General features: G+C 47.4%; 1 non-coding gene and 5 pseudogenes across 1 annotated transcript; all 6 read right to left on the reverse strand.

Annotated features, from left to right (window-relative positions):
- Window positions 1-4,308: 4,308 nt before the first annotated feature.
- LOC141270356 (5S ribosomal RNA) lies at window positions 4,309-4,428 on the reverse strand (annotated as a pseudogene).
- A 709-nt stretch (window positions 4,429-5,137) lies between these two features.
- On the reverse strand, window positions 5,138-5,257 carry LOC141267762 (5S ribosomal RNA; annotated as a pseudogene).
- Window positions 5,258-5,878: 621 nt separating this feature from the next.
- Window positions 5,879-5,997, reverse strand: LOC141270316 (5S ribosomal RNA; annotated as a pseudogene).
- A 7,976-nt stretch (window positions 5,998-13,973) lies between these two features.
- LOC141269968 (5S ribosomal RNA) lies at window positions 13,974-14,093 on the reverse strand (annotated as a pseudogene).
- Window positions 14,094-14,714: 621 nt separating this feature from the next.
- Window positions 14,715-14,833, reverse strand: LOC141267158 (5S ribosomal RNA). Its single transcript, XR_012321172.1, has one exon. It is a non-coding gene; the product is annotated as a 5S ribosomal RNA (ribosomal RNA).
- Window positions 14,834-15,774: 941 nt separating this feature from the next.
- Window positions 15,775-15,894, reverse strand: LOC141268047 (5S ribosomal RNA; annotated as a pseudogene).
- Between the last annotated feature and the right edge of the window lie 10,968 nt (window positions 15,895-26,862).

Here is a 26,862-nt window from a genome sequence, read left to right on the forward strand (position 1 = left end):
CATGACCCTCATATTGTCAGAATTCGAAGTAATCATGACTACTGGGTTGCCACACTCTTAGATCCCCCAAACTTTTCGATCAACCTTTTCATTTTAATAAAGACCAAAAAAATGGTCATTTTTGAAATTATAAGCATTAGCAGGTTGTTAGAAACTGAAATCAAACAGTTTTCAACTCAAAACTTTATTCTAGGTGATGTTACATTGTCACATAGGACCCCTTGTTCGAAAGGAGCTTCTGAACTCTCTCGTCCATTGAATTTGTCAGGTTTTGGATGGTTTCTGCTTCAATTGTTTTGCATGAGGACAGAATACCCTCCCAGAGCTGTTGCTTAGATGTGAACTGCCTCCCGCCATCATAGACACTCCTTTTAATGATGCTCCAAAGGTTCTGAATGGGGTAGAGGTCAGGGGAGCATGGGGGTCACACCATAAGTTTGTTCCCTTTTATGCCCATATCAGCCAGAGATGCAGATGTTTTATGTGCAGCATGAGATGGTGCATTATCATGCAGAAAAATGATCTTGCTGTGAAATACACGGTTCTTCTTCTTGAACCATGGCAGGAAGTGCTGTTTGAGAAAATCCACATACATTATGGAGTTCATCTTTAGCGCCTTCAGGGATCCTAAAGGGGCCGACAATCTCTCTCCCCATGATTCCAGCCCAAAACATTACTCCACCTCCTACTTGTTGGCGCTGTAGCCGTGTTTGCGTGGGGTGTCCATCAACCAGCCATCCTCCACTCCATCCATCTGGACCATCGAGCGCTGCACGGCACTCATCCGTGAACAAAACAGTTTTGAAATCAGTCTTCATGTAATGTTTGGCCCACTGGAGCCGTTTCTGCTTGTGTGAAGTGGATAGAGGAGGTCGACAGGATGGCGCATGCACAGCTGCAAACCTCTGAAGGACCCTGCATCTTGTTGTTCGGGGGACGTTGGAGGCACAAGCAGCTTCAAAAACTTGTCTGCTGCTATGACAAGGCTTTTTTGCCGCTGCTCTTTCAACCTGACGTAATTGCCTGTAGGAAAGAGTCCTCAATTTGCCCTTATCAGCACGCACACGTGTGTACTGTGAATCAGCTACATACTTCTTGATTGCCAAGACACTTCATCCTGATCATCGCACAATGTTGATTGTAGTCATGCCTTGACCTAAACACTCCACAATTTGTTGCTTCTCAGCAGCCGACACATCCTTTTTCTTTCCCATTTTGGCAGAAAATGTAGGCTGCTTAATAATGTGAGAGAGCCTTCTTAAGTAGTCTTGCCTTTCATTGGACACACCTGCCAAACTAATTAGCACAGGTGTCTGCAATTGCTTACAGTTATATAAAGAGCACTGACACACATCACCATCAATGAGTTTAACTGACAAACAAACAAATTCTTCCCTTATCACTCCTAAACACTTTTTGCATAATAATTTGGAACGCAGTGTACATGTGCTTTTCCACAAAACACCAGTGGTTCACGTAGTGAATCTTACAGTTCTAATTTGCCAACCGTGGTCTGTATGGAGTTGTTCAATAAAGGGCCCAAAATTAAGATAACATAGATGGGAGAGGTCTCTATGAATAGGAATTCCTAAGTACTTGATACCCTGTGAGGGCCAGGCAAAGGGAAAGTTGGACTGGATGGAATTCTATATGGATTTGGGGAGGGAGACATCGAGGGCCTCAGACTTCGCTGCATTGATTTTAAAATTTTACCATGTAACAAAGTGATCTATTTCAGCCATAACAGCATGGATGGATATATGTGATTGAGTGATATATACTAGGACATCATCAGCAAATAGAGAGCACTTGTACTCGGTGCCTCCCACCTCAATCCACCTAATATTGGGGTTATGGCGAATTGATGAGAGCAGGTGCTCCGTCACTAGGATGTATAAGAGAGGGGACAGAGGACATCACTGCCTTGTCCCATTGGTGATTGTGAAAGGTGATGAAAATGTTCTGACGCACCCCCTGGGCCTTGGGACACCCGGAGCCTGACCCTTTTTGGTGGATGCTGGTGGTTGTAGTCTGCGTGGCGGCGACCAGGTTCCGTGGCTCAGGGCGGTCAAACCAGTGGCGGAACTATTTATGTGGTTTTGATGTTTAAATGTCCGACTACGCCACCCGTGGATTGCGGTCAGAGTGAACCGCCGCTACAGGGCAGACCGCTGAGGCTGGTGTTGTGGGTGCAGCAGAGCGTAGCATAACTCCCCACGGGAGGAGTATACCCTCAGGGCAGTGTATGCGGAGGATGGGGGTGATGGTGCAGGGCAGCAGCAGTAACGACACGGAGTCAGTGATGCAGTTCAGGGCCTTTACTCACAGTTCTTATTATCCAGACCACGTCTGCAGGTAACGGCTGCCCACGTCGTACTGTGCTCACCAGGTGAGGGGCTCAGACAACTCCCAGATAACTTTGGAGCACTTCACAGGACCCCCTTTGTGTGTCCTTTGTCTGCCCTTTCTTACCAACACTTCTGTCCGGCTGCCTCGGGCCTCCTCTTGGTAAACTTGGCGCCAGTTTCCCTGACCCTATGTGGTGCCTTCCTAGCGGGTGTAGCGAGGGGCTGCGCCACATAAAATGTCAGAGCCTCCGGTTTCTAGCTGAGGGTCATTTCCTGCCTCCACTAGTTCGGGGACCGGTCTCCCCCTTTGGCCTGACCCCTCCACGCAGGTGGATTCGGGCGTGCGGTGGCGACTCGCCCGTCCGCACCCCTGGGATCCCTTCATTCCTCGTTCCTGGAGCCTTCTCCGCTCCTCTTCCTTCCTTCTCCCTCTTCCAGGCCTGGGCCTCTGTTACTAGGCCCGCCTCCGGAGCATAGCTCATGCAGAGCCCCTGCTCCCTGCCACTTCTGCTCAGACTTCTCTGCACTGAACTAAGATGGTGCCCACCTTTTATACTCCCTTCTCAATGCACCCAGGAACTGCTTCCTCCCTGCTCCTGCACTACAGGGTTCCCCTTCCTCAGTGTTCCCTCCCCCCACTCCAGCCAGGGACAGGGACTGTCGTGCCCATCTCAGGGGCATATTGGTCGCCCTGCCCCACGGCAATGTGGTGTAATGCATGCAGGTGTCGGGTCCTGATCCACACTCCATCCTTACCTGAGAGTGAGATATCACACCTCTGGGTGAGGTGCAATACGTCTGTAGCAACCGAGCCCTCAGGGTGCTACAGTTCCATTTATCTTCAGCCTAGGTGACGTATTGCGATACAGGGCCGTGATTTGGGCTATGAAAGGGTCCCCTAGACCCCTACCCCAAGCTTTTTAAGAGAATCATATATGGCGTGCCAGGAGACTCTATGGAATGCTTTCTCAGCATCCAACGAGAGTATCTAATTACAAATTTTTAACTGCATCTAGCCCAGGAAATACTTTGTGCCTAGTAGCAGTGTCTGCTAGTCAGCGGATTATCCCGGCTGTTAAGCAAGCTGCACCACCTGTAGTTTAGACACTTAATTTTTTCAAAGGAAATGCTTCGGGACCATGGGATACTTAGTGAAGAGCATCAGGAGGCACCCCAAGGCATAGGGGCTGGGACTGGCAGTAGGATGCCTTGCGGTGGACAGCCGAGCTCGATCCTTATAAAAGCTTTTTAACTGCAGCAGCTTTAGTGGACGCTACTGGAGCTGGAATTACCGCGGCTGCTGGCATGAGACTTGCCCTCCAATAGATTCTTGTAAATGGATTTAAAGTGTATTCATTCAAATTAGAGAGACAATTTAAATTATAAAGCTTAGAGCTGCCTCCACCACAGGGGGGCTCGCTCGACCCACCAGCGGACAGACACCAGTATTGGGAGAGGGGGGCTGGCCGTCAGGGTTCACCGCGGCTCTGGCACAAACCCGGCGACACGGAGGTGGCACGGGCAGGAGCGGACTGGCCGTGTCGGCTTCTCACTTTTTGGATTTTAGAAGGGCATGACATGCCTATATCTGTGTCTCCCCCTCCTTTTACTCCTCCACCTCTTTTATTTTCGCATGACGATATGTACTTGTCACTTTTCCATGTGTTAGTTATGTCTTCTGAGCAGTTTGTCAGCCTTTGGACACCTTTGAAGGTGTTTTCTATGTGTTTCTATGTGTTTTTGTTTGCCTGCCATTGGTTTTAACGGTGTTCGAAGGTGTTCGACGAACCGAACCGAACTCGAACACTACGGGGGTGGCTAAACACTAGTGAAGGCGTCGGGGTAGCGTACTTAGCTGCTAACTGGCTCAGAGGCCTTGGGGCTTCCATCATCTAAGTTACTTAAGGTCGCTGTCCGGCATGCTAGCCGAGCTGGGCAGTAGGGCAAAACGTCATCAAATAGTCTACAGCACACGGTGTTCCCAGGAGGTCTCCCATCCAAGTACTGTCCGAGCACAGCATTGCTTTGCTTCCAAAATCAGACAAGATCAGGCGTATCCAAGGTGGTATGGCCAGTAGATGCTGCTCGATCCATCTCCCGGCCAGCCTTTCTCAGGATCGCTTGGTGGCGGTTAGTTGCTTTCTAATAGCCTGCAGCCGGGGATTAACTTTTAATGAAAGGGAACAATCCCTTTGACTGTCTGCAGCGCGCCACACCTAGGAAGCGCACTCTCACACACAAGCCAGCATGCACACGTGCTCGCACGTGACAACACCCCCTATTTGCCCCTACAACCTCTCCGTCACCATGCGTCAGACTCTCCTGCCTGTTTTATGATTTCAGGGCCCTAGCAGGAATCACCCCCCCCTCCCCAATTCCTTCCGCACCTTCCTTTCCTTCCTTGCACTGAGGTTAGCTCTTTGTCAGCCGTCTGGCTTGGTTACACAAGCTTCTTTGCTGAGAAACATGTTACTTCTGCTGGCCCTCGCTAGGCGGCTGGCATCCAAAACCTTCCCTGGGTACCTGCTGAAAGCCTGGCCCCTTCATGGCCCCGGGTGCTTTTAACGCCATCATTTCCACATGGCGAGCTGCGGAGTCAATAAGCACTCCTAGCCGTGGCAAGGAGCTCGGTGTCAGGCCTGCGTGAATTCGGCGGGCTAGCGTACTTAGCTGCCAACTGGCTCAGAGGCCTTGGGGCTTCCATCATCTAAGTTACTTAAGGTCAGTGTCCGGCAAGGCGCCGTTCCATGCTAGCCGAGCTGGCCAGTAGGGCAAAACGTCATCAAAATGGTCTACAGCACCCGGTGTTCCCAGGAGGTATCCCATCCAAGTACTGTCCGAGCCCAGCCCTGCTTTGCTTCCGAGATCAGACGAGATCAGGCATATCCAAGGTGGTATGGCCAGTAGACGCTGCTTGATTCATCGCCCGGCCAGACTTTCTCAGGATCGCTTGGTGGCGAGCAACCTGGCCGTGATGGGGCGGGCTCCGAAGGGTCCATGCAAAGGCTGTGCCATCCCTACAGGTGTGGTTTGTTTAGCAGTGATTCACCCGCCGCATCAGGTGTCTTCAAAAATGTCTCGGCGCAGGATCTCCTGCAGGCTAAACCCTTCATCGCGGTAATGTGACAGAAAGAGCAAGCTGGACCCGTAACTTGGGGGCGGAGCGAGACATCCAGGGGTGAATGAACGAAGAGGGTGAGATGGTTGCCAGTGACTTTGAGCTGCTCTTCAGGGTTGAGGGTCGTGTTGCCTGCAAAGGTCTTCTGCTTGGGGTTACCGGTGGTTGCCTCCAGCCACGCGGGAGACGCTGGTCCTGGTGAAAAGGAGCCTCGTATTAAAATTAAAGAAGCAACAATGCTGGAGGCCCACGGTGATCAAAAGGATGCTGGTATTTTGCAGAGATGAAATAGCGCAAGAGAGAAAGCAAATGAAAAAAAGAAAAGAGAATGAATGTGTGCACTTGTGAAAGGGAATGGAAAAAAGGCATAGAAGAGAGTGCCCCCTGCTGGTGGAAGGAAGGAAAAAGCAAAAGCCTACAGCACCTTGTATTCCCAGGCAGTCTCCCATCCAAGTACTAACCAGACCCAACCCTGCTTAGCTTCCAATATCAGGCAAGATAGGGCACGTTCAGCGTGCTGTGGCCGTAGGCACAGGCAAGCCTCTCACTTGCTGCTTTTCTACTTTGAAGTCTGGCTGCCGGCTGCCCTTTCCAGTGCTCAGCAAGACCAGGTCCTTTTGTGCTTTCCCTTCTATTCAATTTTTTTGCTGGCTTCCTTAAAAGGTCTTGTAGACACAACGCCCCACGCAGAGCCGCTGAGCTCACTGATCGGCTGCAGCGCTGTCGACGGAACGTCAGCTTCACGGCCAATGCCACAGGCCGGGAGCAGATGCGAGACTCATCGGTAGACCCGGGTAGGGTGAGTAGAGCGCGGTTAGTTGCTTTCTAATAGCCTGCAGCCGGGGATTAACTTTTAATGAAAGGGAACAATCCCTTTGACTGTCTGCAGCGCGCCACACCTAGGAAGCGCACTCTCACACACAAGCCAGAATGCACACGTGCTCGCACGTGACAACACCCCCTATCTGCCCCAACATCCTCTCCGTCACCATTAGTGTTGAGCCACCCCAGTAGTGTTCGGGTTCGGTTCGGTTCGTCGAACACCGGGATGTTCGAGGAACTGTTCGTCGAACTGTTCGTCGAACACCTTAGAACACCGTCGAACACCGTTAAAACCAATGGCAGGCAAACAAAAACACATAGAAACATATAGAAAACACCTTCAAAGGTGTCCAAAAGCTGACAAACTGCTCAGAAGACGCTTTCTTTAAAAAAGCCGGCCGGCAATTCAGCAGCGGCATACACCGGTACCCGACAATTTAGACAAGAAGGAATAGAGCCTCACACATAGATTAGATAGATATAAACATGTCAGTCACATATATATGAAGTACAGTGACAGTCTTGCTTACTGTACTTGTCATTTAGTGTAAAGGATTTATTAAAAAAAATAATAGTGTTTTCATGCACCGTCTCTTTAAAAAAGCCGGCCGGCAATTCAGCATCTGTACCCGACAATTTATAACAGACAGAATAGAGCTTCACACATAGATTAGATAGATAGAAACATGTCAGTCACATATATATGAAGTACAGTGACAATGTTGCTTACTGTACTTGTCATTTAGTGTAAAGGATTTATTAAAAAAAATAATAGTGTTTTCATGCACCGTCTCTTTAAAAAAGCCGGCCGGCAATTCAGCATCTGTACCCGACAATTTATAACAGACAGAATAGAGCTTCACACATAGATTAGATAGATAGAAACATGTCAGTCACATATATATGAATAGAAAAATAGCCCAAATACTATAAATTGAGCGTAGGCAAGGGAAAATAATCCCCCCCAACACCCTCAAATACCGACTCCAAGGCAACATTAGGGTTATATCTGTCTTCATGTTTTTCTTTTTTTGTTTGGTTTTAAATCGATTTTGTGTTTTTAACTGTATACATTTCTCAGTTTTCTTTTAGATAACCATATAACTCCTCTCTTAGCACCCTATCGGATGAATCTTCATTTATTTCAATATGATTATGTGATGCAGATGTTCCATAGAAATTAAGGATGGTATGACAGAAATATGGAAAAAGACAAAGAAAAGGGCCTGATGGATAAATTGTCATGGATATGGTGTCATTATAGGAAATTTCCTGTTTAATTCCTGCCTTGCCTTCCTTGGTTCTTGTGTACATTTACTTTGTTGCATGCACTGCTGCCCTGGGACGTGGTGCGCATGCGCCGGCCTCCCTGCTGGTGGGCGCGCCTCCGGCTGTCATTATGACGTCCGCGCACGGTCGGGCACCTCCGCTCAATGAGCGGCGTGCCCGCGCGTGCGCGATGATGTCTTGACGGCTTGGGGGCGTGGCCTGGTGCGGGTTACGGCGGGCGCATGCGCCGGTGTCGCGTCGCTAGGGCACCAGTGCATGCCCCCATCACACATGTGACCGGTCACGTGATCACTCACGTGACCGGCACTAATGATTTAAAAAGGGTGCTTGTTCCTCTCTATCTACACTGCCCCTTGAGAAAGCGGCCGTAATCGCCGCGAAACGCGCGTCGGGGGACGTACTATTTGTCCCAGAGCCCATTTGACTGCCCACCACCACCACCACCCCTGGTAAGAGTAACATCTCCCCCATTGTTTATTTGAGTGTCATGCCCTTTATGGCACTTTATGTTGAAATGTCTAAGAGGTCACTCTCCCCTCCTTTTATTTTGTAGGAGTGGGCGTTTGGGGGATGGGAGGAAATATGTGGAGATGCTTTTCTATTTGTCCAACTCTACAGTTTATATTAATATGCACGCTGCACCTTAATTGATGGGTCTGTCTTTGATGCCTGTTTTTCATTATACTATAGGGCGCCACTAGGCGTTTAAATTTAATGACAGTCCCTCAATCTTGTTATTCCATTGAGATAAATTATTGGTCCATCATTTATGCTATTTTAATCGTATTGGTTGGAAATTCTAGGTGCAGCGGGTTTTCCATTTTCTCGTGGAGAAATCCCCTCTTATTTTTAGCTACAAGAGTTGTGCTTACTTCTGATTATAGCATCTAATATTGGGGCAGGTCCGTTTGGGCTTATGTGGATAATTCATTGTCCACCTTGCCTTTTCACTTGTTCTTTATCAATTTTCTTTTGTTTTTCTGATTATAAGATTTGTCTTAACTGATTGTTAATAAAATATGTGTCTCTTTCTAAAAAACCATGATGACTCTGTTTTTCTCTTAGTAAAAAAACACATATATATGAAGTACAGTGATAGTGTTGGTTACTGTACTTGTCATTTAGTATTAAAATAAAGGATTTATTATTAAAAAAAATTGGCGTGGGGTTCCCCTTAATTTTAGGCTCTAGCGGAGGTTAAGCAGACAGCTGGGGCAGATGTTTGAAGCCTGGGAAGGGGGTAATACCCACGGAGCTTCCCAGGCTACTAATATCAGCCCCCAGCTGAATACATAGCCTTTACTAGCTATTAAATTGGGGGACCCCCCCAAAAAAATGACGTGGGGTCCCCCCTAATTTAATAGCTAGCAAAGGCTAGGCAGACAGCTGGGGGCTGATATTAATAGCCCAGGAAGGGAGCCATGAATATTGTCCCCCTCCCAGGCTAGAAACACCAGCCGTCAGCCGCCCCAGAAATGGCGCATTCATAGGATGCGCCAATTCTGGCACTTAGCCTCGCTCTTCCACGCTGCCCTGTAGCGGTGGCAGGGGGTAATAGGGCTGGGGTTGATGTCAGCTTATAATGCCAGCTGACATCAAGCCCAGGTTAGTAATGGAGAGGCGTCTATAAGACACCCCCATTACTAACCCCATAGTCAAAGTTAAAAGAAAACACAAACACCCAGAATAAAGTCCTTTAATTGAAATAAAGACACAATCCTTTATTGTTCTAAATTAAACCATACTTACCATCACGCCCATTCCAGCTGAAGCCAACGATCTCCTGCAATAAAAGAAAAATAATAAAGCAACATCATCCTTACCTTTCCATGGTTCCCACGACAGCTTCAGCTCTGCTACATCGAGATGACAGGCTGGACCGCAGCAGAACGCTGCCATCCAGCCTGTCATCCCGCAGACACTGAGAAGCGCAGGCATGCTTGCGCTCTGCAGTGTCTGGCTGTGACGGCATAAAGATGAGACGAGTTCATGTCCAATGAACTCGGCGCACCTCATGCACGTCACTGACAGCGTGGGAAAATTCTCACGCTGAAGCGCTGAGTGCAGGAGAATTCTCCCACGCTGTCAGTGACGTGCATGAGGTGAGCTCATGTCCAATGAACTCAGCTCACCTCCTGCACGTCACTGACAGCGTGGGAGAATTCTCCTGCACTCAGCGCTTCAGCGTGAGAATTCTCCCACGCTGAAGCGCTGAGTGCAGGAGAATTTTCCCACGCTGTCAGTGATGTGCATGAGGTGAGCCGAGTTCATTGGACATTAACTCGGCTCATCTGGATGCCCTCAAAGAGAGACACTGTGGAGCGCAAGCAAGCCTGCGGTTCTCAGTGTCTGCGGGATGACAGGCTGGATGGCAGAGTTCTGCTGCGGTCCAGCCTGTCATCTCGATGTAGCAGAGCTGAAGCTGTCATGGGAACCATGGAAAGGTAAGGATGATGTTGCTTTATTATTTTTCTTTTATTTCAGGAGATCGTTGGCTTCAGCTGGAATGGGCATGACGGTAAGTATGGTTTAATTTAGAACAATAAAGAATTGTGTGTTTATTTCAATTAAAGGACTTTTTTCTGGGTGTTGTGTTTTTTTTAAATACTTTACTAGAAATTCATGGTGGTCATGTCTAATATTGGCGTGACCCCATGAATTTTGGGCTTAGGGCCAGCTGATAATGCCAAGCTGGCCCTAACCCCTTTATTACCCAGTGAGCCACCGCATCAGGGCCCTGGATGAGTTGGGTACAGCGCCAGAAGATGGCGCTTCTATGAACGCGCCATTTTCCGGGGTGGCTGCGGACTGCAATTTGCAGCGGGGGTGGCCCAGAAAGCTTGGGCCTCCCTGCGCTGCGGATTCCAGCCCCCAGCTGCCTAGTTGTACCTGGCTGGACACATAAACAGGGCGAAGCCCCACGTCAATTTTCTTTAAATTATTTCATGAAATAATTAAGAAAAAAAGGGCTTCCCTATATTGTTGTGTCCGGCCAGGTACAAATAGGCAGCTGGTGGTTGGGGGCAGCCCGTTCCTGCCTGCTGCACCTGACTGGACACAAATATAGTGCGAAGCCCCACGTCAATTTTTTTTTAATTATTTCATGAATTTCCTGAAATAATTTAAAAAAATTGAAGTGGGGCTTCGCACTATATTTGTGTCCAGCCAGGTACAGCAGGCAGGAATGGGCTGCCCCCAACCACCAGCTGCCTATTTGTACCTGGCCGGACACAACAATATAGAGAAGGCCTTTTTTTCTTAATTATTCCATGAATTTCATGAAATAATTAAAAAAAAAAATACGTGGGGCTTCGCCCTATTTTTGTGTCCAGCCAGGTACAACTAGGCAGCTGGGGGCTGGAATCTGCAGCGCAGGGAGGCCCAAGCTTTCTGGGCCCCCCCCGCTGCAAATTGCAGTCCGCAGCCACCCCGGAAAATGGCGCGTTCATAGAAGCGCCATCTTCTGGCGCTGTACCCAACTCATCCAGGGCCCTGGTGCGGTGGCTCACTGGGTAATAAAGGGGTTAGGGCTAGCTTGGTATTATCAGCTGGCCCCAAGCCCAAAATTCATGGGGTCACGCCAGTATTAGACATGACCGCCATGAATTTCTTGTAAAGTATTTAAAAAAAACAAAACACCCAGAATAAAGTCCTTTAATTGAAATAAACACACAATTCTTTATTGTTCTAAATTAAACTATACTTACCATCACGCCCATTCCAGCTGAAGCCAACGATCTCCTGCAATAAAAGAAAAATAATAAACCAACCTCATCCTTACCTTTCCATGGTTCCCACGACAGCTTCAGCTCTGCTACATCAAGATGACAGGCTGGACCGCAGCAGAACGCTGCCATCCAGCCTGTCATGCCGCAGACACTGAGAAGAGCAGGCATGCTTGCGCTCCTCAGTGTCTTGCTGTGACGGCATCCAGATGAGCCGAGGTCATGTCCAATGAACTCGGCTCACCTCATGCACGTCACTGACAGCGTGGGAAAATTCTCACGCTGAAGTGCTGAGTGCAGGAGAATTCTCCCACGCTGTCAGTGACGTGCATGAGGTGAGCTCATGTCCAATGAACTCAGCTCACCTCATGCACCTCACTGACAGCGTGGGAAAATTCTCCTGCACTCAGCGCTTCAGCGTGAGAATTCTCCCACGCTGTAAGTGACGTGCATGAGGTGAGCCGAGTTCATTGGATATGACCTCGGCTCATCTTTATGCCATCACAGAGAGACAATGTGGAGCGCAAGCAAGCCTGCGCTTCTCAGTGTCTGCGGGATGACAGGCTGGATGGCGGCGTTCTGCTGCGGTCCAGCCTGTCATCTCGATGTAGCAGAGCTGAAGCTGTCGTGGGAACCATGGAAAGGTAAGGATGAGGTTGCTTTATTATTTTATTTTTATTACAGGAGATCGTTGGCTTCAGCTGGAATGGGCGTGATGGTAAGTATGGTTTAATTTAGAGCAATAAAGAATTGTGTCTTTATTTCAATTAAAGGACATTATTCTGGGTGTTTGTGTTCTTTTTAACTTTGACTATGGGGTTAGTAATGGGGGTGTCTTATAGACGCCTCTCCATTACTAACCTGGGCTTGATGTCAGCTGGCATTATAAACTGACATCAACCCCAGCCCTATTACCCCCTGACACCGCACCAGGGCAGCGTGGAAGAGCGAGGCTAAGTGCCAGAATTGGCGCATCCTATGAATGCGCCATTTCTGGGGCGGCTGACGGCTGGTGTTTCTAGCCTGGGAGGGGGCCAATATTCATGGCTCCCTTCCTGGGCTATTAATATCAGCCCCCAGCTGTCTGCCTAGCCTTTGCTAGCTATTAAATTAGGGGGGACCCCACATCATTTTTTTGGGGGGGTCCCCCATTTTAATAGCTAGTAAAGGCTATGTATTCAGCTGGGGGCTGATATTAGTAGCCTGGGAAGCTCCGTGGGTATTACCCCCTTCCCAGAATTCAAACATCTGCCCCAGCTGTCTGCTTAACCTCCGCTAGAGCCTAAAGTTAAGGGGAACCCCACGCCAATTTTTTTAATAATAAATCCTTTATTTTAATACTAAATGACAAGTACAGTAACCAACACTATCACTGTACTTCATATTTATGTGACTGACATGTTTCTATCTATCTAATCTATGTGTGAAGCTCTATTCTGTCTGTTATAAATTGTCAGGTACAAATGCTGAATTGCCGGCCGGCTTTCTTAAAGAGACGGTGCATGAAAACACTATTATTTTTTTTAATAAATCCTTTACACTAAATGACAAGTACAGTAATCAACACTGTCACTGTACTTCATATATATGTGACTGACATGTTTCTATCTATCTAATCTATGTGTGATTCTCTATTCCTTCTATTCTAAATTGTCGGGTACCGCTGCTGAATTGCCGGCCGGCTTTTTTAAAGAGACGGTGCATGAAAACACTATTATTTTTTTTGATAAATCCTTTACGCTAAATGACAAGTACAGTAAGCAGCACTTTCACTGTACTTCGTATATATGTGGCTGACATGTTTATATCTATCTAATCTATGTGTGAAGCTCTATTCTTTCGGTTCTAAATTGTCGGGTACCGGTGTATGCCGCTGCTGAATTGCCGGCTTTTCATGTTTCACTGTTGGCACTGTTCCCATGATTTGGGCAATCACTGTAATGCCACAACCACCATGGCTGTGGCATTACAGTGAGTGGCAGACAATCCCTGCATGATTGGTGCTCTAAATATCACCAGACATGCAGGACACGCTTTTGGTGCACGAACAGTTATCGAACATAACCTCGAACAGCCGAATTTTTTGCAAATCGTTCGGGTTCGTCAAACAACTCGAACACCGCCCAAAACAGCTCGAATTTGAGATTGGCGAACAGTTCTAGTCGAACACCGCTCATCTCTAGTCACCATGCGTCAGACTCTCCTGCCTGTTTTATGATTTCAGGGCCCTAGCAGGAATCACACCCCCCCTCCCCAATTCCTTCCGCACCTTCCTTGCCTTCCTTGCACTGAGGTTAGCTCCTGTCATACGTCTGGCTTGGTTACACAAGCTTCTTTGCAGAGAAACATGTTACTTCTGCTGGCCCTCGCTAGGCGGCCGGCATCCAAAACCTTCCCTGGGCACCTGCTGAAAGCCTGGCCCCTTCACGGCCCCGGGTGCTTTTAACGCCATCATTTGCACACGTCGAGCTGCAGAGTCAATAAGCACTCCTAGCTGTGGCAAGGAGCTCGGTGTCAGGCCTGCGTGAAGGCGGCAGGGTAGCGTACTTAGCTGCCAACTGGCTCAGAGGCCTCGGGGCTTCCATCATCTATGTTACTTAAGGTCGGTGTCTGGCAAGGCGCCGTTCCATGCTAGCCGAGCTGGCCAGTAGGGCAAAACGTCATCAAAATGGTCTACAGCACCCGGTGTTCCCAAGAGGTCTCCCAACCAAGTACTGTCCGAGCTCAGCCCTGCTTTGCTTTCATGATCAAACGAGATCGGGCGTATCCAAGGTGGTATGGCCAGTAGACACTGCTCGATCCATCGCCCGGCCAGCCTTTCTCAGGATCGCTTGGTGGCGAGCAATCTGGCCGTGACGGGGCGGGCTCCGAAGGGTCCATGCAAAGGCTGTGCCGTCCCTACAGGTGTGGTTTGTTTAGCAGTGATTCACCAGCCGCATCAGGTGTCTTCAAAAATGTCTCGGTGCAGGGTCTCCTGCAGGCTAAACCCTTCATCGCGGTAATGTGACAGAAAGAGCAAGCTGGACCCGTAACTTGGGGGCGGAGCGAGACGTCCAGGGGTGAATGAAGGAAGAGGGTGAGATGGTTGCCAGTGACTTTGAGCTGCTCTTCAGGGGGGAGGGTCGTGTTGCCTGCAAAGGTCTTCTACTTGGGGATACCGGTGGTTGCCTCCAGCCACGCGGGAGACGCTGGTCCTGGTGAAAAGGAGCCTAGTATTAAAAGTAAAGAAGCAACAATGCTGGAGGCCCACGGTGATCTGAAGGATGTTGGTATTTTGCAGAGATGAAATAGCGCAAGAGAGAAATCAAATGAAAAAAAGAAAAGAGAATGAATGTGTGCACTTGTGAAAGGGAATGGAAAAAAGGCATAGAAGAGAGTGCCCCCTGCTGGTGGAAGGAAGGAAAAAGCAAAAGCCTATAGCACCTGGTATTTCCAGGCGGTCTCCCATCCAAGTACTAACCAGGCCCAACTCTGCTTAGCTTCCAAGATCAGACGAGATCGAGCGTGTTCAGGGTGGTGTGGCCGTAGGCAGAGACAAGCCTCTCACTTGCTGCTTTTCTACTTTGAATGCTGGCTGCCGGCTGCCCTTTCCAGTGCTCAGCAAGACCAGGTCCTTTTGTGCTTTCCCTTCTCTTCAATTTTTTGCTGGCTTCCTTAAAAGGTCTTGTAGACTCAACGCCCCACTCAGAGCCGCTGAGCTCACTGATCGGCTGCAGCGCTGTCGACGGAACGTCAGCTTCGCAGCCAATGCCACAGGCCGGGAGCAGAGGCGAGACTCACCGGTAGACCTGGGTAGGGTGAGTAGAGAGCGGTTAGTTGCTTTTTAATAGCCTGCAGCCGGGGATTAACTTTTAATGAAAGGAACAATCCCTTTGACTGTCTGCAGCGCGCCACACCTAGGAAGCGCACTCTCACACACAAGCCAGCATGCACACGTGCTCGCACGTGACAACACCCCCTATCTGCCCCTACAACCTCTCCGTCACCATGCGTCAGACTCTCCTGCCTGTTTTATGATTTCAGGGCACTAGCAGGAATCACCACCCACCCTCCCCAATTCCTTCCGCACCTTCCTTGCCTTCCTTGCACTGAGGTTAGCTCTTTGTCAGCCGTCTGGCTTGGTTACACAAGCTTCTTTGCAGACAAACATGTTACTTCTGCTAGCCCTCGCTAGGCGGCCGGCATCCAAAACCTTCCCTGGGCACCTGCTGAAAGCCTGGCCCCTTCACGGCCCCGGGTGCTTTTAACGCCATCATTTCCACATGGCGAGCTGCGGAGTCAATAAGCACTCCTAGCCGTGGCAAGGAGCTCGGTGTCAGGCCTGCTTGAAGGCGGCGGGGTAGCGTACTTAGCTGCCAACTGGCTCAGAGGCTTTGGGGCTTCCATCATCTAAGTTACTTAAGGTCGGTGTCCGGCAAGGCGCCGTTCCATGCTAGCCGAGCTGGGCAGTAGGGCAAAACGTCATCAAAATGGTCTACAGCACCCGGTGTTCCCAGGAGGTATCCCATCCAAGTACTGTTCGAGCCCAGCCCTGCTTTGTTTCTGAGATCAGACGAGATCAGGGGCATCCAAGGTGGTATGGCCAGTAGACGCTGCTCGATCCATCGCCCGGCCAGCCTTTCTCAGGATCGCTTTGTTATGATCTGCTACAGAGACTAAAGAAAGAAAGGAGATCTATCCCTACAATAGAACTAAGCTAGATCCCTACGATGTAACGGGGAACCTGATCCTGCGATCAGACCCGCTAAAGTCCTCGGCTAGTCTGAACGCAGACCTATAGATGTGAGGGAGGGATCCCTACAAGATCTAGGGACTGGGAAAAGTTGGACACCTCCTAGCAGAAATAGTAGCAGTCAAAGACAAACATACAACAAAAAGGCATAGGGGTCAGAAGACCTAGCAAATCTAACAGAGAACGGCAACAGAGCAACAAACTAGCTCAACAGTAGTAAATACAAATGAAGTCCAGCAAAGCCAGGAGGGCGGAGCCGGATTAAATAGGCAAAATGGTCATGTGACCAGCAAACTAAAAAAAACCTAACAGAAGAGTTGTAACAGTACCCCCTCTTCTAAAAGGATCCTCCGGATCCCCTAGGCCCAGGCTTACCAGGAAACCTCCTGTGAAACGCTCGGACAAGTCTGGTGTTAGAACCTTGCTGTTAGGTTTTTTTTTCCTTTGCTGGTCACATGACCTTGTTGGCCTATTTAATCCTGCTCCGCCCTTCTGGCTTTGCTGGACTTCATTGTATATCTACTTTCTAGCTAGCCTGTGCTCTGTGTCTTGCTCTGTTAGTTTGCTTGGTCTACGGACCTCTATGTTCTTTATATTTTGTTTGTTCGTCTGTCTGCTACTATTTCTGTTAGGAGGTGTCCCATATTCCTCCCAGTCCTTAGTACTTGTAGGGATTCCTCCCCCACATCTATAGGTCTTCGTACAGACTAGCTTAGGACTTTAGCAGGTCTGATCGCAGGATCAGGTTCCCTGTTACATCGTAGGGATTCAGCTGAGTCCTATAGTAGGGACAGATCTCCTCTCTTTCCTTAGCTCTGGTAGCAGAACATAACAGTAAGTCCAGCCAGCAAATTCTCTAAGGAAAGATTTTTTTTGTTCCATCATGGTGTCGGTTCAGGATTTGGTTAAACACCTGCAGGGACTCTCTCTGGAAGTGGCCGAGCTCCGTCAGCACGTGAGTAACTGTTCTGGAGCACATTTCTTGGAGCCTAAGGTATGTTTGCCGGATTTATTTTTTGGTGAACATCGAGAATTTTTTTCATTTAAAAATGCTTGCTTATTGTATTTTCGTTTGAGACCCAAGTCCTCTGGGGATGAATCCCAGCGCGTAGGGTTCATAATGTCACTTTTGCGCAAAGAGCCTCAGGAGTGGGCCTTTTCTTTGCAACCTAGTGATACATGCTTCAGATCAGTGGATAGTTTTTTTTCTGCTTTAGGACTATTATATGATGATCCTGACCGTGTCGCATCAGCTGAGACTGAGTTGAGACGTTTAAAACAAGGATCAGGTAATGTCGAAAAATATTGTACACATTTTCGTCGTTGGTCCACTCAAACAGGGTGGAACGATTCTGCTCTGAAAAGTCTATTTCTTGCTTGGCTCAGTGAAAGGGTTAAAGACCTGCTAATTGCTTATCCTACACCTGAGGATTTGCAACAGGCTATGCAATTAGCTATACGGGTGGATAGAAGACTGCGTGCTAGGGTTAATGAGAGCAAATCCTCTGCTATGTCAGTTTCTGGTTATGAGAATGTGTGTACTAACAGTGGTGAACCGATGGAGATTGGATCGGTGGCACCTCGCTCTCAAGAAAAAGACCGTCGTTTTTCGAAAGGCTTGTGTTTCTATTGCGGAAAATCTGGTCATTTGATTAAAGGCTGTGAGCTTCGTATGAAGAAAGAAAAAAAAAATGGTCAGTCACGCCCGTATTGCCTGTTTAAATTCCAAGGGTGTATTTTTAGCTGCTTCCACGATTGCTCAGGAAAAATTAATGGAATTTCGGGTGTTTGTTGATTGCGGGTCTACACTGAATGTAATTGATGGGGGATTCGTGGAAAAACTCAATTTAAAACCTGAACCTTTATCATCCCCCATTGCTGTGGTTTCTGTGGATGGTTCCCCTTTGAAGAATATTACTCTCAAGGTCTGTGAATTTCCTCTCACTATTAATGGTGTTCACCATGAGAAATTGGATTTGGTAGTGTTGAATAACTTGCCTTCTCCAGTAATATTGGGTTTGCCCTGGTTAAAATTTCACAATCCTGTACTGGATTGGTCTACCAGTGAAATTAAATCCTGGAGCCATAAATGTTATGACAAGTGTTGTAACGGGCGTATTGCAGCTTTGGATAGGGGAGAATTACCTGTTCCTATTCAGGATTTTTGGAGAGTTTTTTCTGAGAAAGATTCGCAGGTTTTGCCTCCCCATAGAGACTATGATTGTTCTATTGAATTTGTCCCTGGAGCGACTCTTCCTAAAAGTCGTTTATTTAACCTTACTATTCCTGAGAGGAAGGCTTTGGAGGAATACATACAGACAAGTTTGGCCGCCGGTCACATTAGGCCCTCTAAGTCTCCTGTGGCGGTTGGATTTTTTTTTGTAAAAAAAAAAGGACGGCGGTTTACGTCCTTGTCTGGATTTTCGTGAGATTAACAAAATTACGGTACGCAATCCTTACCCACTGCCATTGATTCCTGATCTGTTTAACCAGTTATTGGGGACCAAGTGGTTCTCTAAAATTGACCTTAAGGGGGCATACAATCTGTTGCGCATGAAGGAGGGTGATGAATGGAAGACTGCTTTTAACACTCCTGTGGGTCATTTTGAGAATCTGGTTATGCCTTTTGGTCTTACTAATGCTCCTGCATTTTTTCAGAATCTGATTAATGACATCCTTAGACCTTTGATCGGTAAAAATGTGGTTGTGTATTTGGATGACATTTTGATTTATTCGCCAGATCTGGAGTCTCATTGGCGGAGCGTGCGTGAGGTATTACAGTTATTAATGGACAATTCGCTTTTTGCTAAGCTGGAGAAATGTGAGTTCGCTGTACAGAGAATTAGTTTTTTGGGCTACATTATCTCCAGCAAAGGTTTTGAGATGGATCCGGTTAAGGTTCAGGCTGTGCAGTAATGGCCTAGGCCTATTGGTTTGAAATCGATACAGAGGTTTTTGGGTTTCGCCAATTACTATAGAAAATTCATAAAAAATTTTTCTAGTATTGTCAAACCTCTGACTGATCTCACCAGGAAAGGTGCTGATGCGGTTCAGTGGTCTTCTGAGGCCATTGAAGCTTTTGTGTATCTCAAGGAGAGGTTCACCTCTGCTCCCATCCTTATGCAGCCTGATGTTACTAGGCCGTTTTTGGTTGAGGTTGATGCTTCCTCTGTGGGGGTTGGCGCAGTATTGTCTCAGGATAACGGGGATGGATTACATCCCTGTGCCTTTTTTTCAAAAAAATTTTCGGAGACTGAATTGAATTACGATATTGGTAATCGGGAATTATTGGCTATTAAACTCGCATTTGAACACTGGCGCCACTTCTTGGAAGGTGCGGAATTTCCCGTTCAGGTTCTTACGGATCATAAAAATCTGATATATCTTGACGCTGCCAAGCGCCTGAATGCCCGTCAGGCTAGGTGGGCACTGTTTTTCTCGCGGTTTAATTTCTCCGTTACTTACATCCCTGGTACTAAGAATGTTAAGGCGAATGCCTTGTCTCGCAGTTTTTCTCCCATAGTCGGTGCTGAGAAAGAGGAAAACATTTTACAAGAAGGTGTTGTGATAGCTGCTTTAGACTCCGTTTTGGAAGATGAGATTCTTAAAGCTCAGGAGAATGCCCCATCTAACACTCCTCATGGGAGGTTGTTTGTGCCTGGGACCTTTAGGAGAGATTTGTTTGTTGAGTGTCACGAATCTCGGTTGGCAGGTCATCCCGGAATCTCTGAGACCAAGAGACTGGTGGGTCGCAGTTTTTGGTGGCCTGGATGGCAGAAGGAAGTCATTAAGTGGGTACGCCAATGTACTGTATGTGCTAGATCTAAGTCCTCACATACTCCTGCTGCGGGGTTGCTTTGTCCTTTGGAGGTCCCCAGTGCTCCTTGGACACATTTGGCTATGGACTTTATAACTGACCTTCCCCCCTCTGAGGGTTTTACTGTCATCTGGGTGGTCGTGGACCGTTTTAGCAAGATGTGTCACTTGGTTCCCTTCATCAAACTGCCCTGCGCTAAAACTCTCATTAAAGGCCTTTGTCAAGGAAATTGTCAGACTTCATGGCGTTCCTACTGACATTGTTTCTGATAGGGGTCCTCAGTTCGTGGCTCGTTTTTGGCGTGCCTTTTGTGACAGGTTGGGAATTCATTTGTCGTTTTCGTCCGGATATCATCCTGAATCTAATGGCCAGACAGAAAGGAAAAACCAGGATGTTGAGCAGTTCTTGCGTTGTTTTGTGGCAGACAATCAAGAGGGGTGGTCTGAGTTTCTGCCACTTGCCGAATTTGCTCTGAACAATCATACATCTTCTTCTGCTGGTTGTTCGCCTTTTTTTTGTTGTTCTGGGAGATATCCGTCGTTTGGGTCGTTCTCCAAGTTGGGATCTGCCGTGCCTGAGGAGGAGAATTTTTCCGGTGATTTGGAAAGAGTTTGGACGGATGTGCGTGGTAATCTTCAGGAGGCCAACAGAAAATCTAAAGACTACTTTGATAGGAAACGACAGGAGGTTTTGTTCGCTGTTGGTGACATGGTTTGGTTGTCCTCTAGGAATCTGCGGTTGAGGATTCCTTCTAAGAAATTGGGTCCCAAGTTTGTAGGGCCCTTTAAGGTGCTTCAGGTTGTCAACCAATCTGCTGTTAGGTTGGAGGTTCCTACCTCCTGGAGAATTAATCCGGTCTTTCATGTCTCTCTGTTAAAAAAAGCTGTTGTGTCGGATGGTGACGCCTCTGCCTCTGTTCCTCCGGTGGTGGAGGACGGGGAATATGAAATTTCTCGCATCCTTGACTCTAGACGGTATAGAGGTAGTTTGCAGTATCTTGTGGCCTGGAAAGGTTTCGGACCCGAGGATAACTCTTGGGTGAGGTCAGATGATGTTTCCGCGTCCAGACTTATCAGAGCGTTTCACAGGAGATTTCCTGATAAGCCTGGTCCTAGGGGATCCGGAGGATCCTCTTAGAAGGGGGGGTACTGTTAGAACCTTGCTGTTAGGTTTTTTTTTCCTTTGCTGGTCACATGACCTTGTTGGCCTATTTAATCCTGCTCCGCCCTTCTGGCTTTGCTGGACTTCATTGTATATCTACTTTCTAGCTAGCCTGTGCTCTGTGTCTTGCTCTGTTAGTTTGCTTGGTCTACGGACCTCTATGTTCTTTATATTTTGTTTGTTCGTCTGTCTGCTACTATTTCTGTTAGGAGGTGTCCCATATTCCTCCCAGTCCTTAGTACTTGTAGGGATTCCTCCCCCACATCTATAGGTCTTCGTACAGACTAGCTTAGGACTTTAGCAGGTCTGATCGCAGGATCAGGTTCCCTGTTACATCGTAGGGATTCAGCTGAGTCCTATAGTAGGGACAGATCTCCTCTCTTTCCTTAGCTCTGGTAGCAGAACATAACATCTGGGGGCAGAAACATAATCCGCTCTCACCCATGAGTTATCCTCAGGTCCGAAACCCTTCCAAGCGACGAGATACTGCAAACTCCCTCTATACCGTCTAGAATTTAGGATCCGGGAAATTTCATATTCCCCGTCCTCCACCACCGGAGGAACAGTGGCAGAGGCGTCACCATCCGACACATCAGCTTTTTTCAACAGAGAAACATGAAACACCGGATTAATCCTCCAGGACGTAGGAACCTCCAGCCTAACAGCAGATTGGTTAACTATCTGAAGTACCTTAAAGGGCCCTACGAACTTGGGACCCAATTTTTTAGAAGGAATCCTCAATCGCAGATTCTTAGAGGAAAACCAAACCATGTCACCAACCGCAAACAAAATCTCTTGCCGTTTCCTATCAAAGTACCTCTTAGATTTTTTGTTAGCCTCCTGAAGATTACCACGCACATCCGTCCAAACTCTCTCCAAATCACCGGAAAAACTCTCCTCCTCAGGCACAGCCAAAACCAATTTGGAAAATGACCCAAAAGACGGATGTCTCCCAGAACAACAAAAAAAAGGCGAACACCTAGCAGAAGAGGATGTATGGTTGTTAAGAGCAAATTCAGCAAGTGGCAGAAACTCAGACCACCCCTCTTGATTGTCTGCCACAAAACAACGCAAGAACTGCTCAACATCCTGGTTCTTCCTTTCTGTCTGGCCATTAGACTCAGGATGATATCCGGATGAAAACGACAAATGAACTCCCAACCTGTCACAAAAGGCACGACAAAATCGTGCCACGAACTGAGGTCCCCTATCAGAAATAATGTCAGTAGGAACACCATGTAGTCTGACAATCTCCTTGACAAAGGCCTTAGCGAGTGTCTTAGCGCAAGGCAGTTTGATGAAGGGAACCAAGTGACACATCTTGCTAAAACGGTCCACGACCACCCAGATGACCGTGAAACCTTCAAAGGGAGGAAGGTCAGTTATAAAGTCCATAGCCAGATGTGCCCAAGGTGCACTAGGAACCTCCAGAGGGCAAAGCAACCCCGCAGAAGGAGCATGCGAAGACTTGGATCTTGCACACACAGTACATTGGCGCACCCACTTAATGACTTCCTTCTGCAATCCAGGCCACCAAAAACTGCGACCCACAAGTCTCTTGGTCTCAGAAATTCCTGGATGACCTGCCAACCGAGACTCATGACACTCAACAAACAAATCTCTCCTAAAGGTCCTAGGCACAAACAACCTCCCATGGGGAGTGTTAGATGGGGCATTCTCCTGTGCTTTAAGAATCTCATCCTCCAAAACGGAGTCCAAAGCAGCAATCACAACACCTTCTTGTAAAATGGTCTCCTCTTCCTCCTCAACACCGACCATGGGAGAAAAGCTGCGAGACAAAGCATCCGCTTTAACATTCTTGGTACCCGGGATGTAAGTAACGGAAAAATTAAACCGCGAGAAAAAAAGTGCCCACCTAGCCTGACGGGCATTCAAGCGCTTGGCAGCATCAAGATAGATCAGATTTTTATGATCAGTGAACACCTGAATGGGAAATTCAGCACCTTCCAAGAGATGACGCCAGTGTTCAAATGCGAGTTTAATAGCCAGCAATTCCCGATTATCAATATCGTAATTAAGTTCAGTCTCGGAAAATTTTTTTGAAAAAAAGGCACAGGGATGTACTCCATCCTTGTTTTCCTGAGACAACACCGCACCAACCCCCACCGAAGAAGCATCAACCTCAACCAAAAACGGCTTAGTCACATCAGGCTGCATAAGGATGGGAGCAGAGGTGAACCTCTCCTTTAGAAACACAAAAGCGTCAATGGCCTCAGAAGTCCACTGAACCGCATTAGCACCTTTCCTGGTGAGATCGGTCAGCGGTTTGACAATAATAGAAAATTTTTTTATGAATTTTCTGTAATAATTGGCGAAACCCAAAAACCTCTGTATCGATTTCAAACCAATAGGCCTAGGCCATTCCTGCACAGCTTGAACTTTAACCGGGTCCATCTCAAAACCTTCACTGGAGATAATGTAGCCCAAAAAACTAATTCTCTGTACAGCGAACTCACATTTCTCCAGCTTAGCAAAAAGCGAATTGTCCATTAATAACTGTAATACCTCACGTACTCTCCGCCAATGAGACTCCAGATCCGGCGAATAAATCAAAATGTCATCCAAATACACAACCACATTTTTGCCGATTAAAGGTATAAGGATATCATTAATAAGATTCTGAAAAAATGCTGGAGCATTGGTGAGACCAAAAGGCATAACCAGATTCTCAAAATGACCCACAGGAGTGTTAAAAGCAGTCTTCCATTCATCACCCTCCTTCATGCGCAACAAATTGTATGCCCCCCGGAGATCAATTTTAGAGAACCACTTGGCCCCCACTAACTGGTTAAATAAATCAGGAATCAATGGCAGTGGGTAAGGATTGCGTACAGTAATTTTATTAATCTCACGAAAGTCCAGACAAGGACGTAAACCGCCATCTTTTTTTTTTACAAAAAAAAATCCAACAGCCACAGGAGACTTGGAAGGCCTAATGTGACCGGCGGCCAAGCTTGTCTGTATGTATTCTTCCAAAGCCTTTCTTTCAGGAATAGTAAGATTAAAAAAACGACTCTTAGGAAGAGTCGCGCCAGGGACAAATTCAATGGTACAATCATAGTCTCTATGGGGAGGCAAAACCTGCGACTCCTCCTCAGAAAAAACTCTCCAAAAATCCTGAATAGGTACAGGCAATTCCCCTCTATCCACAGCAGCAATGCGCCCGTTACAACACTTGTCATAACACTTAGGGCTCCAGGACTTAATTTCATTGGTAGACCAATCCAGTACAGGATTGTGCAATTTTAACCAGGGTAACCCCAATATTACTGGAGAAGGCAAATTATCCAATACCACCAAATCCAAATTCTCTTGATGAATACCATTAATAGTGAGGGGAAATTCACAGACCTTGTGAGTAACACTCTTCAAGGGAGAGCCATCGACAGAAACCACAGCAATAGGGGATGACAAAGTTTTAGGTTCTAATCTAAGTTTTTCCAAGAATCCCCCATCAATCACATTCAGAGTAGATCCATAATCCACAAATACCCGAAATTCAATTAATTCATCCTGAGCAGCAGTAGTGGCAGATAGGAATACTCCCTTAGAATTTAAACAGGCAATACGAGCATGACTGACCATTTTTTTTTCTTTCTTCTTACGAAGCACACAGCTCTTAATAAAATGACCAGAATTTCCGCAATAGAAACACAAGCCTTCAGAAAGTCGGCGGTCTTTTTCCTGAGAGCGGGGTGCCATCGCCGAAATTTCCATCGGCTCTCCATTGTCAGCACAGAACCTCTCAGGACTCGAAGCTGACATAGCAGAGGATTTGCTCTCATTAACCCTTTCACGCAGTCTCCTGTCCACCCGTATAGCTAATTGCATTGCCTCCTGCAAGTTTCCAGGTGTGGGATAAGCAATCAGTAAATCCTTTACCCTTTCACATAGCCCTGCAAGAAACAAGCTTTTCAAAGCAGAATCATTCCACCCCACCTGGGCAGACCACCGACGGAAGTGAGAACAATATTTTTCCACATTACCTGATCCCTGCCTCAAACGTCTTAATTCAGACTCAGCAGATGAGACACGATCAGGATCATCGTACAACAAACCCAAAGCAGAAAAAAAACTATCCACTGATCTAAAGCACGGATCACTAGGTTGGAGAGAGAAGGCCCATCCCTGAGGATCTTTGCGCAAAAGTGACATTATGATCCCTATGCGCTGTGATTCATCACCAGAGGATCCGGGTCTCAAACTAAAATATAATAGACAAGCATTTTTAAAAGAAAAAAAATCTTGTTGTTTGCCAAAAAATAGATCAGACAGACGTACCTTAGGTTCCACAAAATGCGCTCCAGAACAGCTACTCACGTGTTGTTGGAGCTTGGTCACCTCCAGAGAGAGTCCCTGAAAGCGTTGAGCCAAATCTTGCACCGAGACCATGATGGAAAACTGGAGATCTATCCTTAGAGAAAATTTTTTTTTTTTTTTTTTTTTTATGGCTGGAATTACTGTTATGATCTGCTACAGAGACTAAGGAAAGAAAGTAGATCTATCCCTACAATAGAACTAAACTAGATCCCTACGATGTAACGGGGAACCTGATCCTGCGATCAGACCCGCTAAAGTCCTTGGCTAGTCTGAACGCAGACCTATAGATGTGAGGGAGGGATCCCTACAAGATCTAGGGACTGGGAAAAGTTGGACACCTCCTAGCAGAAATAGTAGCAGTCAAAGACAAACACACAACAAAAAGGCATAGGGGTCAGAAGACCTAGCAAAACTAACAGAGAACGGCAACAGAGCAACAAGCTAGCTCAACAGAAGTAAATAAAAATGAAGTCCAGCAAAGCCAGGAGGGCGGAGCCGGATTAAATAGGCAAAATGGTCATGTGACCAGCAAACTAAAAAAAAACTAACAGGAGAGTTGTAACACGCTTGGTGGCGAGCAATCTGGCCGTGACGGGGCAGGCTCCGAAGGGTCCATGCAAAGGCTGTGCCGTCCCTACAGGTGTGGTTTGTTTAGCAGTGATTCACCCGCCGCATCAGGTGTCTTCAAAAATGGCTCGGTGCAGGGTCTCCTGCAGGCTAAACCCTTCATCGCGGTAATGTGACAGAAAGAGCAAGCTGGACCCGTAACTTGGGGGCGGAGCGAGACGTCCAGGGGTGAATGAAGGAAGAGGGTGAGATGGTTGCCAGTGACTTTGAGCTGCTCTTCAGGGGGGAGGGTCGTGTTGCCTGCAAAGGTCTTCTGCTTGGGGTTACCGGTGGTTGCCTTCAGCCACGCGGGAGACGCTGGTCCTGGTGAAAAGGAGCCTAGTATTAAAAGTAAAGAAGCAACAATGCTGGAGGCCCACGGTGATCAGAAGGATGCTGGTATTTTGCAGAGATGAAATAGCGCAAGAGAGAAAGCAAATGAAAAAAAGAAAAGAGAATGAATGTGTGCACTTGTGAAAGGGAATGGAAAAAAGGCATAGAAGAGAGTGCCCCCTGCTGGTGGAAGGAAGGAAAAAGCAAAAGCCTACAGCACCTGGTATTCCCAGGTGGTCTCCCACCCAAGTACTAACCAGTAGAGATGAGCGTTGTTCTACTCGAACTGTTCGCCAATCTCAAATTCGAGCTGTTTTGGGCGGTGTTCGAGCCGTTCGGCGAACACGAACAATTTGAGAAAAATTCGGCTGTTCGAGGTTATGTTCAATAACTGTTCGTGCACCAAAATCATAATTGGATTTTTTCTCAGTAATGATGAAAATTAATGTTGATACGCAGTTTGAGTGTACAGCGGGGTGGGGGGAGGGGCAGGGGATGGATCTCTGCAGGAACAATGAAGATCTCCATTTTTTTTTCTCTTTCCCGCATTTGCAGTGGGGAGGTGCAAT

The sequence above is a fragment of the Phyllobates terribilis genome, unplaced genomic scaffold (genome assembly GCF_046119375.1).
Source record: "Phyllobates terribilis strain yellow unplaced genomic scaffold, ASM4611937v1 Scaffold_4__5_contigs__length_816908805, whole genome shotgun sequence".
Classification (NCBI taxonomy): domain Eukaryota; kingdom Metazoa; phylum Chordata; class Amphibia; order Anura; family Dendrobatidae; genus Phyllobates; species Phyllobates terribilis.